Source organism: Budorcas taxicolor, chromosome 13 (genome assembly GCF_023091745.1).
Source record: "Budorcas taxicolor isolate Tak-1 chromosome 13, Takin1.1, whole genome shotgun sequence".
Classification (NCBI taxonomy): Eukaryota; Metazoa; Chordata; class Mammalia; order Artiodactyla; family Bovidae; genus Budorcas; species Budorcas taxicolor.
In genome coordinates this window covers 15,379,856-15,398,260 of record NC_068922.1, presented here as the reverse complement: position 1 = coordinate 15,398,260, position 18,405 = coordinate 15,379,856, and the positions used below count along the sequence as shown (strand labels likewise).

Below are 18,405 nucleotides of genomic sequence, written 5' to 3'. Positions count from 1 at the left end.
AGTGGGTTGCCATTTCCTTCTCCAGGGGATCCTCCAGACCGAGGGATCAAACCTGCGTCTCTTGATTTTCCTGCATTGGCAGGCAGGTTCCTTAATACTGCATGACCTGGGAAGCCCCTATCCACAGGAACAGAAAAATGTACCTTTCCATGTGGATGGAGAACATATAAAATGCTCTGGCTCTGAGAGTCAGTGTGCGTGCAACAAGATGCCAAGGCGAAGAAGGGGTTCAGAAAGAATCACGAGCAGATGTGACAGAAAGAGCTACACAGGTTCAAGGCTTCTAATGGGAGAGACAACCTTGGACTAGCAACTTGAAGTCTATGGCCTCCAGGGAAGATTCCTGCTCTAACAGCCTCTGATGGCGACCCTAGAAATAAATATCTTGGAAGCTGTCTGGATTTTTAGCAAATCTAGGCTGTTCACTTGTTTTCTTACTGACGTCTTGCCCTCAAAAGGGAAGTTCAAGAAAACAGCAAAAAGCAATGTAGATCACAGAGTTGATAAATATTTGGGTTCTAATTAAATAAAAGTTTTATTGCCTGTCATCGCTTGAGTTACTTGATAAATGTCCGTGTCTTAGAATAATAGAAAACCTCTGACACAAACACATCTTTAAGAACAAGTTTTGCAAACAATACCATTTAAGAGGCAAGAGTTATAAGAAGCCCTGATGTCTGTGTAACACTCAGAACACATTGTCATTTGGTTCCCCCAGCGATCCTATGAGGATTGAAGGCCCAATATTAACAGCACTTCACAGATGAAACAACAGGCTTAGTGTGATTAACAGACTCTTGCAAGACCTCCAGGGTGATAAGTGACAGGATAGAGACATGAAGCCAAAGGTTATTTGACCTTAAGGCCTGGAGCTCTGTAAATCCATCCATCCGGCTCATCTAGCTAATAAATAGTAAAGCAGCAGCATGGAGGAGTGAAGGGAACTAAGGCCTAAAGTCGGATGTGGGTCGGAGTCCCAGCTTTGCCTCTTAAAAGCTTTCCAAGTTATGCCAACCATGTGAGCTGATGTTGACTCATATGAAAAATGAGAAGTATGACACACACCTTTCAGGGCCGTCGTAGGGATGAAATTACATGAGTTGAAGTATGTCAGTACCCAGTACAGCATCTGACACATAGAAGAAATTCAATAAAAGTTGTCTATTATTATTATTTTTATTAATGATAACGATAAAGCTTTTGGATTTTGTCATTTCGTTTTCAATTTCTAACACTATTAGCTACACTTTTTTTCTTTTTTGCAATCAAAATAGATTAAGAGCAAAGTGCTTCCATTTCATTTAGTTTGTTTTCCAATTTCTTCATTTCTTCTCTTTTTTTGATATTCTTTCTTCAGCCTTTATCAAGCATAGTAGAAAAGCTTTTGTATACGTATATAAATAGTATTTGTAATATATATATTTTAGAAAACTTATGAATTTTTGCCTAACTAAAAAATTTATGACATTTTGATTCTACTTGTTTGACTTAGTATGAACAGATGCTAGATTTCTAATTTTTTAAAAAAGATATACAACACAGATTTACTGTATAGCACAAGGAACTGCAGTCAACATATTGTCAAATAACCTATAATGGAAAATAATCTGAAAAACAACATGTATATGTATAACTGAATCACCTTGCTGTGCAGCTGAAACATTGTAAGTCAACTGTACTTTAATAAAATAAATATATTAAGAAAAAGAAGAACAAAAGAGCGTAACTATTTTAACTCTATAAACTTATCACTCTCTGCTACACTAGCAGAGAGGGTAGAGAAAGAAATAGAAATTATAGAGGAAGGAATAGAAATTCTTCCATGGAGTCTGACACTCAGGGTTAGTTGAGGCTGCAGGCTCCTCGCCCCAGGGGCCTGCTTTGGCCAAGGATTTACATCAGAAGAGGGTTAACAGCACTTCAGTCACTAAGTCTCCTCTGACTCTTTGTGAGCCCATGAACTGCAGCATACCAGGCTCCTCTGTCCTTAACCATCCCCCTGAGTTTGCTCAACCTCTTGATGGTTGAGTCAGTGATGCCATCCAACAATCTCACCACAGGAAAAGCAGTACGAATAATCACAAACAGATCATCCTCAAGTTATTTACATTTGTTCAGACTTAAAGCATGTAGTTCTAATCTCTTGGAAATAATTTTAAACAAAAGAGAAAAACCAGTCTGAGCCCTGAGCTTCCCAATGATGCTCTTTTCTTCAGTCACTTTCCTCTTTCGCTTCCATCGTGGAAATGGAAGATGCTGCCTTGCATGCGGACGACGGGCAGAGCAACGGAAACCAAAGCCTGCTGCTGTCTGTCAATGTCCAGGTGAGAGGTACTTGGGGCTTCAGAAGGCATTATCTTTCCACAAATAGAGAGTAAACTAAATTGCATGTGTCTGAAACAGATTGGGAGGAAGCATCTGTAAATTATAAAGCAATAATTTCAAGGATTGTGATAAGAAACAACTATACTGTGTCTTTCAGTTTCCGGAGCACTTTCTCTGTCATTCCATGGAGCTTAGCCAGTCTTGTGAGCCAACCTTGGAGAATGAGGTTGATGAGAGGCAGAGGGGATGGGCACTTCCACAGCTTCAGACTGGGAGTCTGTAGTCCTTCCATCCTGCCTCACTCTCTGTGATGAGGACAGTGAATACTTTGGCACTCCAGACCCAGCCACAAAGCTCCCTAAACACCACTGATGTCTAGAAATTTGGACAATAGTGGATTGGATCCTCTTCCACCTTGCTATGTCCTTATCTCTTCCGTTTGGCTATTAACTGTATTCTCATTTTGAAATGAGAGAAGAAAACGGTCAGAACTAAAGCACATCCACAAGCCACTAAAATTCTCTAAGTTGAGACTTAGGGGGAAAAAAAAACCCTCTTCATTACTTTGACCCCATTTTTTACATCTCATTAATCTGCATACTTTTGAGTTTCGATTAGAAGTTCAAGGTTGATCAGCATTGGTGTAGGATTCTCTTAGCTGTCGCTGTCCCAAATTTATCAAGCATAGGAAAGAATCTAGTCTCTCTAAGTCAGTCATTACTGAGGATGGGCTGTTTATTTCTCTCAGAATCAGAACCAGTCCCTTTGAAACTCTCTGTTGTTCTATTGTGTTGCACATTCAGAGGGGAGGGTAACTTCCTGTCCAGCAGGCCCATGGTTGGAGGTGGCAGAACTGAGTCTCTTCGGCTGTATCAGGTCACAGTTGTGGCACTCAAACTCTCGAGCTGTGGCACGCAGGCTTATTTGCTCCTAGGCAAGTGGGTTCTTGGATCCCCAATCAGGGATCAAACCGGAGTCCCCAGAACTACAAGGCGGATTCTTATCCACTGGACTCCAGGGAAGTCCCAAGGACTGAGTTCCCCATATCAGTGCTCAGTGCAGACCAGATCTGAACACCTGCCATCACTTTTATCAGAAAGCCAAGGTCAGATGGACATGGGCCTGTGACCGCTCAGGAGGTCTTTTGAAATAAAACTGATCACCTGGATCTTGCATGGATGTGGTTTCCAGAGATTCTCCAGTTATTCTAGAGTATGTGCAAAGCCTGATTTTAATGAAAAAAAAATAACTCACAGTAATGCACACTTACTTTGGGGATAACAGAAAGACATAGAAAAGAAGAAACCAAAAAAAGGGGAAAAAGGTATTATCTACAGTGATAAGCATCAGCTTATTTATCACTGTTTTGTACCATGCTGTCTAGAAAAGAAAGACTCCAGGACCCCGTAAGGAGAGTACAGTATATGATTTCTTTGAAACTTCATTACGTGTAGATTAACCCCTGCAAAATGCCTCCATCACATGGAATTACTGGGAAGAGGCGAAAACAACAAGAGAGCAAATCCATGGATTTCAGAGTGAAAATCCCTGAGGCTTACTTTCTTCTCTGTTGGATCTGCCCACATGAACATTTTATTTTAGAGGACTTTAAATTTTACAATCACCCTCTGCTTTCTTCATCAGAGAAGATTTTTACTCTAAGAATTTCACGTTCTTGGACTTGATAAGAAATAGAGGGTGATGGGCTGTTCCTTGGACTTGTTGGTGTTTCTTCTCTGGGCACCAAATCATTCGAATCATCTTCTGGGACAGGGCAGGCATACAGAGGTCAAGGTCACATGGTCATGACTCACAATCTAGGGGGCTGCTGGAAGACCCTGCCAAAGCAGGGATGCAGGTTTGGTCCCTGGTCTGGGAAGATCCCATGTATCGGGGGCAACTAAGCCCAGGCACCACAACTGCTGAGCCCCGTGCCTAGAGTCTGTGCTCCACAACAACAGAAGCCACAGTGAGAAGCACAGTTTCTGCAAACAAGAGTAGATCTGCTCACTGCAGCTAGAGAAAAGCCTGCGTGCAATGAAGACCCACTGTGGTCAAAAATATGTGTTCAATGTGCTCACGGACTTCAGAAAAGAGATTCCAGTTTTGATGAGAGGTGGTGATAACTCTGTTCTAGGTCTTAACAAACCTAGATTTCAGGTCGAGGGAACAGCTCAAGCAAAAGCGTGGCTCATGAAAAAGATCAAGTTTGAGGGTTGCAAGCTTTGCACTGTGGCTGGACTCAAGTCACGTGTTCATGGAACATGGGTATGAAAACAGCTGAAGGAGGGTGGTCAAGGTGAGCTTTGCTTTTCTCTTTATTCAGGAAACATTTTTTCTTTAAAATGAAAAGCTCTGCTCATCGCTTGTTACTCTCATAAAGACCAATTCATTTATTTATCTGGACCTTATGATTGCATGTTACTCTATAAACAAATGATAATATTTAGCTTTGCTGGAAGTTATGCTTTGAATTGAAATGGCTCCCCCCAGTTCTTCCCCCAAAGACTTCAATTCAAAGGAAAGTCTTCTCTGTCCCTCTTAATACCCTGTGTGCACAATTAAATGTCCTTCGGAATGTTTCCAGTGAACAACACTTTAGGAATATTCTTTAGGCTCCCATCAAACCCAAGGTGTTTTCCTTTTCTTTCTTCTTTTTAACCACTTAACTCTTTTGCCATTTAGAATTGAATAACTCAAACAATTTGCCCTTTCGTCCACAAGTCTCATGCCCATATATACACCTTTGCAACAGTCCCCCATATCCATACTGGGGCATTACAAATTGAAACAGAACTGCACTTTTGTCTTTGTTTCAAGACTGTTCTTGTGAAGCTGGACATACAGAGCTTCATATTCCACCAGAAACACTGATGTATTAATTTCTGAGGGAAAAAAAAAACACTGAAAGACATCTAGAGACATGTTTTCAAAGTATGTATAATAGTCTGGAAATGCCTCCCCAAATACGCAAGCAGCCAAATAGTCTCGTCTCTATCAGTTCTGTAAGAATTTGTTTTGCTCACTCCGCAGAAGCCAAGCAAAATCAATGGGACAAGAGGCCCTGTCAATTCAACTGAACTCTGCAAACTACCAGGCGGTCATAATAATATGAGTGAAATGCTTGCCTTACATAACACAGCTCTTATCACATGAGATTTATCAGCAGCCACATTTTTCTTGGGAGGCTGGAGCCCAGTGAAGTCAATGGTGAGAGAGCCCTATTAATCACAGCTGAACCTGGTGTGCTATCTGTGATACCTTGTAAAGAGAAGGGTGATAAAAAAAAAGATGCACGGTGACACTGGCTGTCAGAAATGCTTATGGGATGATGTGCTCATATCAGATGGCTTTGCAAGTTGGATTGGCATTAAACATTCCACAAGTGGAGTTTAGAAAAAATAACAATGCTACAAACCTGGAAAGGAATAGCTCTAGGCTTCTGCCAGTCCCTGGCTATTTTAGACGTGGTGAGAGGGAGCTTAAAGGCTTAAGGGAAGCCGCTGAGGCGTTCATTCTCAACGGCAAACTGAGGAAGCTGTGGCACCTGGACAAAACTCTGTGCACTCCCCACCCTACCCTCCATCCTCTTATAATCCCACCCTGTGTAGAAATGCAGCCGTTGTGACAGCTCCTTGCTTGGCCACAAACAACTTATAAATAATGCCCACACACTGCTCATTTTGAGTTTTAATGCACAGAGATGTTCCACACTTGCTTGGTAATCAGACTCTAACATGGGTATCTGTGTGCAACAGTCTCATCTGTCAGAAAGTATAAGTATCAGGAGGGCAGCCCCTCTGTGAGCAGTTTGCAGCATTCAGGAATTTGAATGTTCAGTGAGTGTTCTGTCATCAGGATGCCCCAACTTGTTGATGGAAGGCTCATCCAAGGAATAGCAAGCGGGGTGACAGCCAGGTTCTCACAGCTCTGTCTTAAAGGATCAGTCAAAGGGGAGATGGGAGGTCCCGTGACTTCTCTTGTTATCGCTAGTCTGGGCTAAAACAGGTACCTGACACTTACAGGTACCTACAGAAAGAAGGGAAGGCAGGAAAACGATCTTGGATAGAATGCTGATTGAAAAACATAAAAGGCCAGCTGTCCAGACCATTAGACTATCTGGGAAGACTGAGTTCTTTCCAGTATCATAAAAAATGGAAGGTAGAATGATAACTTTTCAAGGGTCTCCAGATTCTGATCCCTGTGGATATACTACTTTATATGACCAGAAGGGACCTTGCCAACGTGGTTAATTTAAGGGTTCTGGGTAGGAGCACATCCTGGACTCTCCAGGTGGGCCCACTGTCATCACAAGGGTCCTTGTAAGAGACAGAGGGAGGGGGACATTCGCAGTGAGAGAAGGCAGTGTTAGCACCGGCAGTGGTTCAGTACAGAGCATCCCTTGTCAATTTCTGGGTGGCCACAACCCCTTCTGCCCATGGCAGGCCTGCACAGGTCCCACCCAAAGCCAGCCACTGGGACATACACAGCTCCAGCTCTCAGTAAAATCCAATTTAGTCACAGTTATTCTTCATGGAGTCACTGTTACAGAGTTTTAAAGCTTTGAGATGATTTATTTTTAAAAAATGTAACGGAAAAAACAAAGAGAGAAAGATTGGGGTTCCTGATTGCTGATTCCTAAATCACAATCCTAAATGGCTCTGGATAGGGAGGTGAGAATGAAGGGGAAGAAGATGGGGAGGAGGAGTAAGGAGATGGGGGGTGGGGGGGAAGGGGAGGGGGAGTATTAGAAGAGCACCTCGCCCATGTCACCTCTAACATCAGCAGTATCAGGGGAAGGTATTAGCTTAAGACATAAGAAATAGTCGTTTTCATGGGTAAAAAATGGTCAAACAAAAACAATTAGATACGGTTTAATCTGTCCATCATCCACTCCCCACCTCCCCACTGTACATCTTCCTAAATGCCTCTGGGCTTATGTCACCTGGACCGCAGCAGCCCGGATCCAGCGGTGGGACCCCACCACCTTGGAGGCAGGCATGACATGGGTTCTGATCACAGTGTTGCTAGCCTACCAGGGACTCCCGAGAATGATGCAAGACAAGGAGTACGCAGTTCATCTCAGCAGCATCTGAAAGGGCTATTCCCAGCAGCAGCCTCCATGGTGACCAATGGTAACACAGAGGGAAGAACAAAGAAGGCCAGTTTGTATACAGAAGGCACATTTAAAACAGAAATCCCCTCAGAGATGCTCCAAATCTCAACACTACTGCTTGAAGAAAACATTTCTGTTTTCCTTATAACGGAGGACATAAAACTTTAGATCATGAAAAATGTGGTCCTTCTCAAATTTTATTTATTAACTGCTCAATTTCTAGGAGAAATTTTAAAGCTAGAGAATTCCCTGGTGGTCTGGTGGACTTGTTTTTTTTTTTTTTTCTTTAATATACCTTTGCTCCTCTAGTCAGTATTCAGGTTTGCAAAGCTTTCTGAAGGCATTTCTCCTGAAAGTAACAGGCATGCAGGCTACCCTTGGAAAGGTGACTGCGTCTGTTACCAAGCTAGCAAAATGACAGTATCTTATGATGGCCTATTAAAATATCATAAAAATGAAACCAAACTATTTTTCACTCCCAGCGCTATCTTATCTTAATTAAAAAGTATAAAACTAACAATCCGAGAGTCAGGGAGAAAGACAATAAGCACTTTTGCCATCCTCCAATACCCAGAGCTTATAAACTAGTGAGGAGAACAAGCTTTACTCTAAAATCAAGACAAGATCATAGATCGGAATATACTCGGCCTCTGCTTGCACTGAGGGGACAAGCTGAAGGACCAGAGCTGAATCTTGAATCCAGAACACGATGGGTATTGTTCAGTGCTTCACATTTTGGAATAACAGGATAATAAAATAAGAACAGCAGCATAGTAAATGCATTTTATTTATTTATTAGGAGCCCAAATCACAAGAAAACCTTTGGGGGGAGAATTCACATGGGACATCCTTGTTATTAAGTATTATTTTTTTTTCCCTTTTAGTAATATAGTTTCTGTTGTCAATGAACGAATTGCTTTTTAGAGCAATAAAACCCAATGGAATAATTCAATTTGTTCATGTTAGCAGTGGGATTTTCCAATAATGAATTGAATTTCATGAGAAAGAGAGGGCACATTTTCCTAGAGATGAATGAGGATTAAGCCAATATAAACTTCCTTCCTTCTTCAGGCAAGTAATTTAGTGACAATGGAACACTTTCCCTTTGCGGTCAAGTAGTGAGAGTGGCGATGAATTTAAGAAAACCAGCTGTGAGGGAAACCACATTTCCACTCTGCTCTTCTACAGCAGTTGAAGCAGCAGGGGACTCACTCCACAGATGCTCTGCTTTCTTTCTTTCTTTCTTCTTTCTCTTTTCTTCTTCACTTAGTTTTTCAACTTCCTCTTCTAGCTAATGGTTTCCGTTTTTGAGATGAGACTGAAAGTGTGAGTAAGAAGATGCAAGTCAACAGCCCTCTATATTGGAACATTCTGGAGCAAATGGAACGGAATTGCTGGCCGTGATCGTACTCGTCAGAAGTAGGACGGTGTTCTGCTACCTATGCCTGACTCACTTTCCGTGTCGCTTCTGCAGTGTCCTTCAAGAACACACTGAAAGAGGCAAAAACGCAGCAGGACTGGCAAAGAAAACTACCAATTCAAAACACCACTAAGCTTTGGGAGAAAGTATCCCCAATTGCAAAACAGATCATACTGAATTAGGAATCATATCATTGTGCCTAGACTTCTTTCTTAAAAATTATTATTATTTTATTATTATTTTTTACTTTTTGGCTGTACCACATGGCATGTAGTTTCTTAGTTCTCAACCAGGGACCAAACTCACACTCCCTGCCTTACAGAGTGTTAATCACTGGATCACCAGGGAAGTCCCATGCCTAGACTTCTGAAACTCAGTGAGGTAGAATCACACTGGATAAAGGACTGTCAGGCAGCAGAAGGGTTATGCGGCATATACCCAACAACCTGCTTTCAAGCTTCAGATCTGAGAAAGGGATTGTAGCAGCACCGGGGAGACTCTGAGAGATGAATTTGTCAGCAGGCGAGGGCTGGGTATAGAAAATCTTTTCTTTGAGAATTAGTATGAAAAACAGAACAAATGTGCAATTGGGAGGAGTCTGTGCAAAGAACACGAGCATAAAAGAAAGGATCCGTTTTCCTGGAGACGCAATGGAAGTGCACCTTACACAGCACGGTGCCTATGGAACTATTTCATGGCTGAGAATGGGGATTCGGAAGCCAAACGTCTGGACTGAAATCAGAGCTTTCCCATCTATTAGTTATCTTTCCCATCTATTAGTTATTAGTCAACTGGGATGAGGATAACAGTACCAAGTGGTGTGAAGACGGAATGGATTTATATACACAACACCCTTGATGAGTACGTATCCATCATTTGCTGTCACTGTCAGCATCACGGTCAGCATCACTACGTGAAACTAGAAACTATGGGCCTCTGCGCTTGGTCTTAGAGTATCAAGGAAACACGGATTTTTAGGAATCAGGAAATTACAATATTAGAGGAGAGTGGATCTGGGCAAGGTATGAAAAAGCAGCTGACAGAGAAGAAATTCATGTCAGAAAATAAACACAGGACCTCCCTGGTGGTCCAGGAGCTGAGCGCCTACTTGGCAATGCAGGGGACATGGGTTCAATTCCTGGTCCCAGAAGATTCCACGTGTTGCAGGGCAACTAAGCCCGTGTGCCACAACCATTGAGCCTGGACCCTAGAGCCTGTGCTCCACAATGAGAACCCCGGCAACACAACTAGAGGGTAGCCCCTGCTTACTGCAACTAGAAAAAGCCTGAACGCAACAACAAAGACTGAGGGCAGCCAAAAATAGATCAGTCAAATTTAGAATAAAGAAAATGAACACAAGTGCCAGAATAAATGAAAATGTGAATTCAAAGCAACAAAGAGCATTAACATTATACAGCAAATACGCAATTGACACTGAGAAAAATTGACACTCACACTGACACCAAGAAAAAATACAGATCATATATAGGAAAACAAGTGCTAAGTGAAAAAGATAGAATAAAAAACTGATAATCCTATAGCTAGAAAATCCACATTCCCAAGAAAGAAGTCACAAAAAAAGATATATAATGTCACATCTCCATGGTGTAAAGACAGCTTCCCCTCTTCCACCTAGACTTTTTAGTAGCTGTAAAAGCAGGAGGTTATCATTTTACTGATGTGTAACATTTATATAAATATATGCATGAATATGGGCTTCCCAGGTGACACCACTGGTAGAGAACCTGCCTGCGAATGCAGGAGATATAAGAGATGCAGGTTCAATCCCTGGGTTGGGAAGATCCCTTGGAGGAGGGCACAGCAACCCACTCCAGCATTCTTGCCTGGAGAATCCCATGGACAGAGGAGCCTGGCAGGCTACAATCCATAGGGTCACAGAGAGTTGGACATGACTGAAACAACTCACCATGCATGCATGCATGTATATATATGCATATACACACATATGTGCATGCATGTATGTACATATCTATATAAATATAAATGTATATATGTGTATATATATTTATGTATATACATGCACATATAATTAAATCAGCAATGTATATTAAAAGTGTTTTTTTGTTGTTGTTCAGTCGCTATAAGTCACCTCTGACTCTTTGTGACCTCATGGACTGCAGCCTGCCAGGCTTCTCTGTCCTCCACTATCTCTCAGAGTTTGCTCAAATTCATGTCCACTGAGTCAGTGATGCTGTCGAATATTCCATCCTAATATAGCAGCATCTTAATATAGACACTAAAATTCAGTAAACACGTTTCTGAACTAAGAAAAATGAGTCAATAGTAAAAGATTTATCTGTATTCCAGAAAAGAATAATAAATGCAGAGAGACACATACCTATAGATACACCAACACTTTTAAAAGGAATGCCCTAGTGGTCCAGTGGTCAAGAATCTGCCTGCTAGTTCAGGGGACACGGGTTCCATCCCTGGTCTCAGAAGACCTCCTATGCCCTGGGCAGCTAAGTTTGTGTTCTGTAACAAGGGAGGCCACTGCAATTGCAAGTTTATGCAACTAGAGAAAAGTCTGTGCAGCAACGAAGACCCAGCACAGCCAAAAATAAATGAATAAATAAAATTTTAAAAGAAGATTAAAGATGCTCTAGTCAGAAAATACTCTAGTCAGAAGTCAGATTGGGGATTTAGCTGACTCTTAATATTTTTCTTCTTTAACGAAAGAAAATAGATTTGAAGGATATATGAAAAAATATTTCATTATATTAAATCTGGATAGTGGATTTACCTTTGTCTAGTTTTACTAATGTTTGGACACTGGTTTAAAATATTTGATAGTCTAATAAAAAGAAGGCCTCTCTTGCTCAGACTTCTCTTTCTAAACTGCAAATTACAGAAAAAAAATGAAGTCAAACTTTTTTCTTAAGAAAATAAGTGATTACTCATGCATTCTGTACACAGCCAGATGGCTTTCAGATTTTAAGGCAACAGGCAGTCTTGCTTGTAAGGTCTCTGAAAATATATAATCCACGTAGCAGTTCTACAAATTTATGTAAACCTATTCCAGTTATAAATGAGGTGAATCAAAGGCTGAACTTAAGCATGGGAAAGTCAAGGTATAAAAGGACTTTGGTGGCAATTAAACAAGTGAAACCTACAGATTTACACTCAAGTAACAGCTAAAAATAAAGCTACAGAATTAAACAAGAATGTTGGAAATAATTTTTGAAAGAAAATATTTGTTGCAACAATTTACAATTTAGTAATAAATATGATTAAGTAGTAATAACCAGGGTCTGGAATCTTATATCACTTACTATTAGCCAAAGGGTAATGGGGAGAAGTAAAATCATTCTAAATTTCATATTATGTAGAAGGATGAATTAAACTAATGGTTCTTGAATCAGTAAATAAAGCTTTTCTACCTTTTAGAAATGGGCCTTTCTCACCACCAGGAAAAAAAAATAAAAGCACAAAAGACAGATAATTATGGAAAGATTAAGGCATATAAACATGAAATATTTAAAATAATATGACAGAAGTTTGTTTAACCATTTGGTTAAGACAGAAAATCATTGTTTGAACAAAGTTTAAAATCCCCTCTAAGAATCTGTTAAACCAAAATCCAACTATAAGGTATTTTAAAGGGAAACAAAAGGACAGAAAACTGCTAAAAAAGAAAAAAAAAATTAAAAAGATGAGCTCAAATGTATCAGGTAACCACAAATAGAAAGAAAACAGTGGTGGCAATAATAATTGAAAATAAATCTGAATTCAGTACAAAACACTTTAAATGAGAAAGAGTATCATTTTCATTACTGAATCAATTTTCTTAAAGAAATTCTCAAACATGTAGGTGACAATTCAGATAGCACTACAACAAATCAAAAACTTAGAAATAAAAGAAATGAACAAAAACAAAATTATGTGAGAATTTATATCTCAGTTTTCAAAGGTGAAAAATTTGAAAAACAAGGAGATTAAAGATTTGAATATCATGAAACAGATAAAATTGAACAAATATATCTCTATCCAGCTTTATATTGCACAAAGCAGCCAAGATCTTGATCCAATAATAGGCTATCAAAACATTTTAAAAACTCCTTTAAAAAGGAATCATCAATGCCATAGATTCTGACCATAATGCAATAAAGTCAGAAATATGAAAATTTAAGGAAACATACCAAATCACTTGGAAATCTAAAGCAAAATAAAACAAAGCTAAACAAAAAGTCTACTACACAACACTAAGAGAAAAAATTTTTTAAGCTTTACAAACTATTAGAGAATAAAAATATTAAAATATAAGATATAAAAATTTATAACTGGGGTAGATTTATTCAACTATGAGTGAAAATAAATTATACTTATGAGAGTGAGCAAAAGATAAGAAAAACAGAAGGATAGAAAAGATATTAGTAGAAATTATAGAAAGCAAAAGCAAAAATAAACTCAGAAATCAGTTAATGAACCAGCTGTTTGGGAGAGGAAAGTATATCAAGAAAATTAAAACCACAAAGGCAACAAAAACAAAAATATACAAATAAAGCATAAACAACTAAGAAACAAAAATAAACGTCAAAAGTATCTGCAGAGCCAATGAAACCATCAACAGTTACCTATAGCGGAATGAAACTGGACCCCTATCTCACACCATACACAAGAACTAACTGAAAAATGGATTAATACCTAAGTTGAAAATCTAATACCATAAAACTCTAGAGGGAAACACAGGGGTAAGATCCTTGACGTTGATTTGGCAATGATTTTTTCAGATTTGATGCCAAAAGCGAATGCAACAAAAGCAAAAAATAAAGTGGGACTACATCAAACTAGAAAGCTTCTGCACAGTAACAGAAACAATCAGCAAAGTAAAAAGATGACCTACTAAATGAGAGAAAGTATTTGCAAACCACATATCTGATAGGGGTTAATATTCAAATACACAAGGAAGACACAATTCAATTGCCAACAGACCAATCACTCCATTTAAAAATGGGCGAAAGTACTTCAATAGACGTTTTCCCAGAAAAGACATACAAATGACCAAAGTGTATATGAAAAGTGGCTCAATATCACTATTTATCAGAGAAATGCAAATCAAGATCACAATGAGATATCACCTCACACTTGTGAAAAAGATAAGAGATGACAAGGTGGAGAAGAAGGAACCCTAGTACATGGTTGTTGGCATGTAAATTCGTGTAGCCATCATGGGAAATGGTATGAAGTTTCCTCAAGAAAGTAAAAATAGAATTACTGTGTGACCCAGCAATTCTGCTAAGTATTTACCTGAAGAAAATGAAAACATAGCCTTGAAGAGATATAAGTACCACTATGCTCACGGCGGCACATCTACAATAGCCAAGCTTCCCTGGTGGCTTAGACGGTAAAGAATCTGCCTGTAACACGGGAGAGCTGGGTTCGATCCCTGGGTTGAGAAGATCCCCTGGAGGCAGGCATGGCAACCCATTCCAGTATTGCCTGGAGAATCCCCATGGACAGAGGAGCCTGGCGGGCTGCAGTCCACGGGGTCGCACAGAGTCAGACACGACTGAGCAACTAAGCACAACACGCACAAATATAGCAGCAACCTAAGTAGTGTTCATCGGTGGGTGAACGCATAAAGATGTACCCTCGCTCTCTCACGCACAGAGGAATACTATTCAGCCCTTAAAAGGAGGGAAGTTTTTATCAGTTGCGGCAATATAGATGAACCTTGAGGGTATTGAAGTGAAATAAGCTGGAGAGAGAGAGACAAATACCGCAGGCGCGCTCAGTCGCTTCAGTCGTGTCCGACTCTGCGACCCCGCAGACTGTAACCCGCCAGGCTTCTCTGTCCGTGGAATTGTCCAGCAGGAATACTGGAGTGGGTTGCCATTCCCTCCTCCAGGGGCTCGTCTCAACCCAGGGATTGAACCCTTGTCTCCCGCATTTGCAGGTGGACTTTACCACGGAGCCACCAGGGAACCCCATTGATTGCATAAACAGGTGTAAAAATGCTTCAGGTGAAATGGGATCCAAAGTAATCTTTCTTAACATGACGAAAACCATCCATCTGTATATTTCAAACCAACAATCACCATTCAGGCAATCGAACACTGGATAAACTAGGTTAAAAACATCAGAAGTACCGTGATTGAAATGTGTTGTGGGAGAAATCTCTCAGTCCTGAAAAGCCATCCAAGCTTCTCGGGCCCCAAAGACACGCTGCTTTGCCCAAGTTTCTCCCCTGACTGTCACCCTTTGGAGGAGACGTTATTCAGATTTGTGTGAGGTGGGTAGGGGGCACATGCCTTCACCTCCTTTTCCAAAGCATTTGTTTCCTCAGCACCCTCGTGATACAGACACTTATTGCTACTCCCATTGGCTTCGAACTGTTCCCAGCTCCTCTGAATAATAATGTCCTTGCATAATATTATAGGTCTTTCTTTATTCCTCCCTCAGTTTGCTCCTTATGCTTCAGAAATCATGCCCCTCTGTATCCAGATGCCCCACATATTTCAGGAGTAGAGAATACAACCAGTGCCTTTAAAACCCCAGATACCATTTGAAGGATCTTTGAGGTTAGTGCCATAGTTTCCTAAAAGGATGTGGGTCAGAGATGTGTTCCCCAGCATCCTTCTTTTATTGATTTATCTATTTATTTATTTTTGGCCGTGCCGGCTTTCTCTAGTTGCGGCAAGCAGCGGATTTCATTCGTTGTGGTACACGGGCTTCTCACTGCGGTGGTTTCTTTTGTTGGGGCTCAAGGGCTCTACAGCGCAGACAGTAGTTGCCGCTCATGGGCTTAGCTGCTCCTCTGTGTGTGGAATCCTCCCAGACTCGGGATCACACCCATGTCGCCGGCACTGGCAGGCAGATTCTTAACCACTGGACCACCAGGGAAAAATGCCAGTGTCCTTCTTTATTTGATCAGTAAGCAATGAGGCCAGAGAACTTCTAGACTGCATTTCTCACCCCTGCGGTCCCTCTGTTCTGAATATTCAGGCCTACAATGTAAGTGCATTTAAATTTTCAGACGCTTGTAAAGATAGCACAGATCGCAACATGTGCCCCATTAACAGGAGCTCTGGGAGAAATCTGACTCTTTCCAAACCCAGATTCCAGGCTGATCCTTCCTCCCTGATTAGCCCAACTCCTGACAGTGTCCATAACTAGTAGGAACCAATCCAAGAAACTGCCTTGCCTTGTACCACCCCTTCATTCATTGCTGCATTCTTTCACTTGGCTGCTCACAGATTTCAGATTTACGGTCCTTGAAGATAGGAACCTTATCTTACCCTTCCTGACTCCCAGTAGATTGAGTGCATTTTTTTTTTCTATTTAGCAGGCTGAATAAATATTTGCTAAATGGATTTAAAAAGGAAAATTGAACTGCTCACGTTCACCCTGTGTGAGATTTCTCAGGAGGTTAGATGGCAGGTTTTCTAATTAGGGAGCTGGTCCTCTCTGATGCCATTACTGTCAGACTCGACAAGAAAGTCCATAAAATGTGCACATGGTGAGGTGGCAGGTGGGGTTGGGGAGGGTGGAAACAACTATGTGAAAACATCAGAACCATTCCCCGGGCAAAGACGAAGCTTAGAGAAAGGATTGCCAGTTATGAAGGAGAGTCGGAGAGAGTCAGCATTTACTCTCATGTTGAAGGCAGAATGGACACCAGACAAAGGGATTACAGTTGAGTGGAAAGAATCCGGACCATGATGAAGGAGAGATTTCCTGAATTCAGTCGCCAAAGATTTAGACAGTCGTCCTGTAGACACTTCCTAGAGAGCTTTTCAAATGTAACTGCCATCTACTCATTCAGAGTACTTGGGTTTCCCTGGTGGCTCAGATGGTAAACAATCTACCTGCAATGCAGGAGACCCGGGTTCAATGTCCCAGGTCATGAAAATCCCCTCGAGAAGGAAATGGCTACCCACTCTAGTATTCTTGCCTGGAAAATTCCATGGTCAGAGGAGCCTGGTGGGCTACAGTCCATGGGGTCACAAAGAGTCGGACACAAATAAGCGACTAACACTGTCACTTTCATTCAGAATACCTAAAATGCAGGAGGGTGTTGGTCAATTTAAGCACCATATTTTATTTACTATCCTGAGAATCTATCACAAGAACAGTGTCAAGAGTGAGGTTTTTCAAAATTTTATATTTATTTTGGCCTCTGCTGGGTCTTTGATGCTGCATGCTGTCTTCCTCTAGTTGCAGGAAGCGGGGCTTTCTCTCTAGTTTTGGCTTCTCATTGTGGTGGCTTCTCTTGCTGCGGAGCATTGGCTTCAGAGCGTGCAGGCTTCAGCAGTTGTGGCTCACAGGCTTAACTGCCCCATGGCACATCGGATCTTAGTTCCCAGACAAGGGATCCAACCCGTGTCCCTGTATTGGCAAGTTCTTAACTACTGGATCACCAGGGAAGTCCCAAGAATGAGTTTTGCAATAACCCAGCTCGAAAAGAATTAAACTTCCTTTTTAAATGCACGGGCCAAATAGAAGTTCTAAATCCAAGTCCTAGCCTGGGTGTAATCAGGCTGCATTTAAAAATATTAGCCAGAGTGTGGCACTGCTTCTTCTACACACTGGAGAAGTGTTGAGGAGTGGGTGCACAGACACGGTGAGGAGCTGCCAGCATCGTTTTTCTGCCTTTGCTAGATGCATGGACTTGGATACCCCAGGCCTCTTCTTTAGATGTTCAGCTGTTTAAAAAAGTGACACCCTGTTTACTTTCCATTATGAGGAAGTCCATTGCTGTGCAGGCTTGGAATTAACTGTTTTCATTTGATTACCTAAACGATAGCTACCTGTGGGTACAATCTTCCCAGTTATTCCCGTAGATATAAAGAGACAAGTAATTAATGGCCCCGTGTGCATCTTTGCCAAAGCAAAAAGGAATGTGGAAAAGCCCTGAGAGTTAGGCATGTGAGAAGCAAAGATAAAAATCTTCATTGGTTTTTCGAGACCACGTATTAGAGGGCAGTCAGAGCTCTTCACCTCCCCTGACCTTGATCTCCACCAGGAGCTCAACAGAGACCAGGAGACGCTGGGATACAGCTGTAATCAGTACAGTGCCTTTCATTTGTATATTTATGAAAAAGAAAAAACAGTGTTTCTGTCATAAATGATGGTGTGATCTCCATCCTAATCGGAAACAAACACTCTTTCCTCCAGGAGTGGCTGGATACTGTTTTTCAGAATGCCCTCCCTTCTCCCAAAATGGGGAGGGCCTGGTAGCACGCACCACAGTCTTGAGAGAACATCCATACAGCCATGGGAAGTGCTGTCAAGGCCAGAGCTGGGACTTCCCTGGTGGTCCAGTGGCTAAGACTTTGCACTCCCAATGCAGGGGGCCCAGGTTCCATTCCTGCTCAGGGAATTAGACCCCACAGCTAAGAGTCTGCATGCTGCAACTAAAAAAAAAAAAAAAAAAAATCATATGCTGTGAGACGATCAAAGATCCTGTGTGCCACAACTGAGACTCTATACATGTAAATAAATAAATATATATTTTTAAAAAGGCTTAAACAAAGATGCAAGCTATCAACTAGGAAAGGCCAGAGGTTGTGCCAGGCCTGTT

General features: G+C 41.2%; 1 non-coding gene across 1 annotated transcript; it reads left to right on the top strand.

Annotated features, from left to right (window-relative positions):
- Window positions 1–18,131: 18,131 nt before the first annotated feature.
- Window positions 18,132–18,204, top strand: TRNAG-CCC (transfer RNA glycine (anticodon CCC)). Its single transcript has one exon. It is a non-coding gene; the product is annotated as a tRNA-Gly (tRNA).
- Window positions 18,205–18,405: the final 201 nt, after the last annotated feature.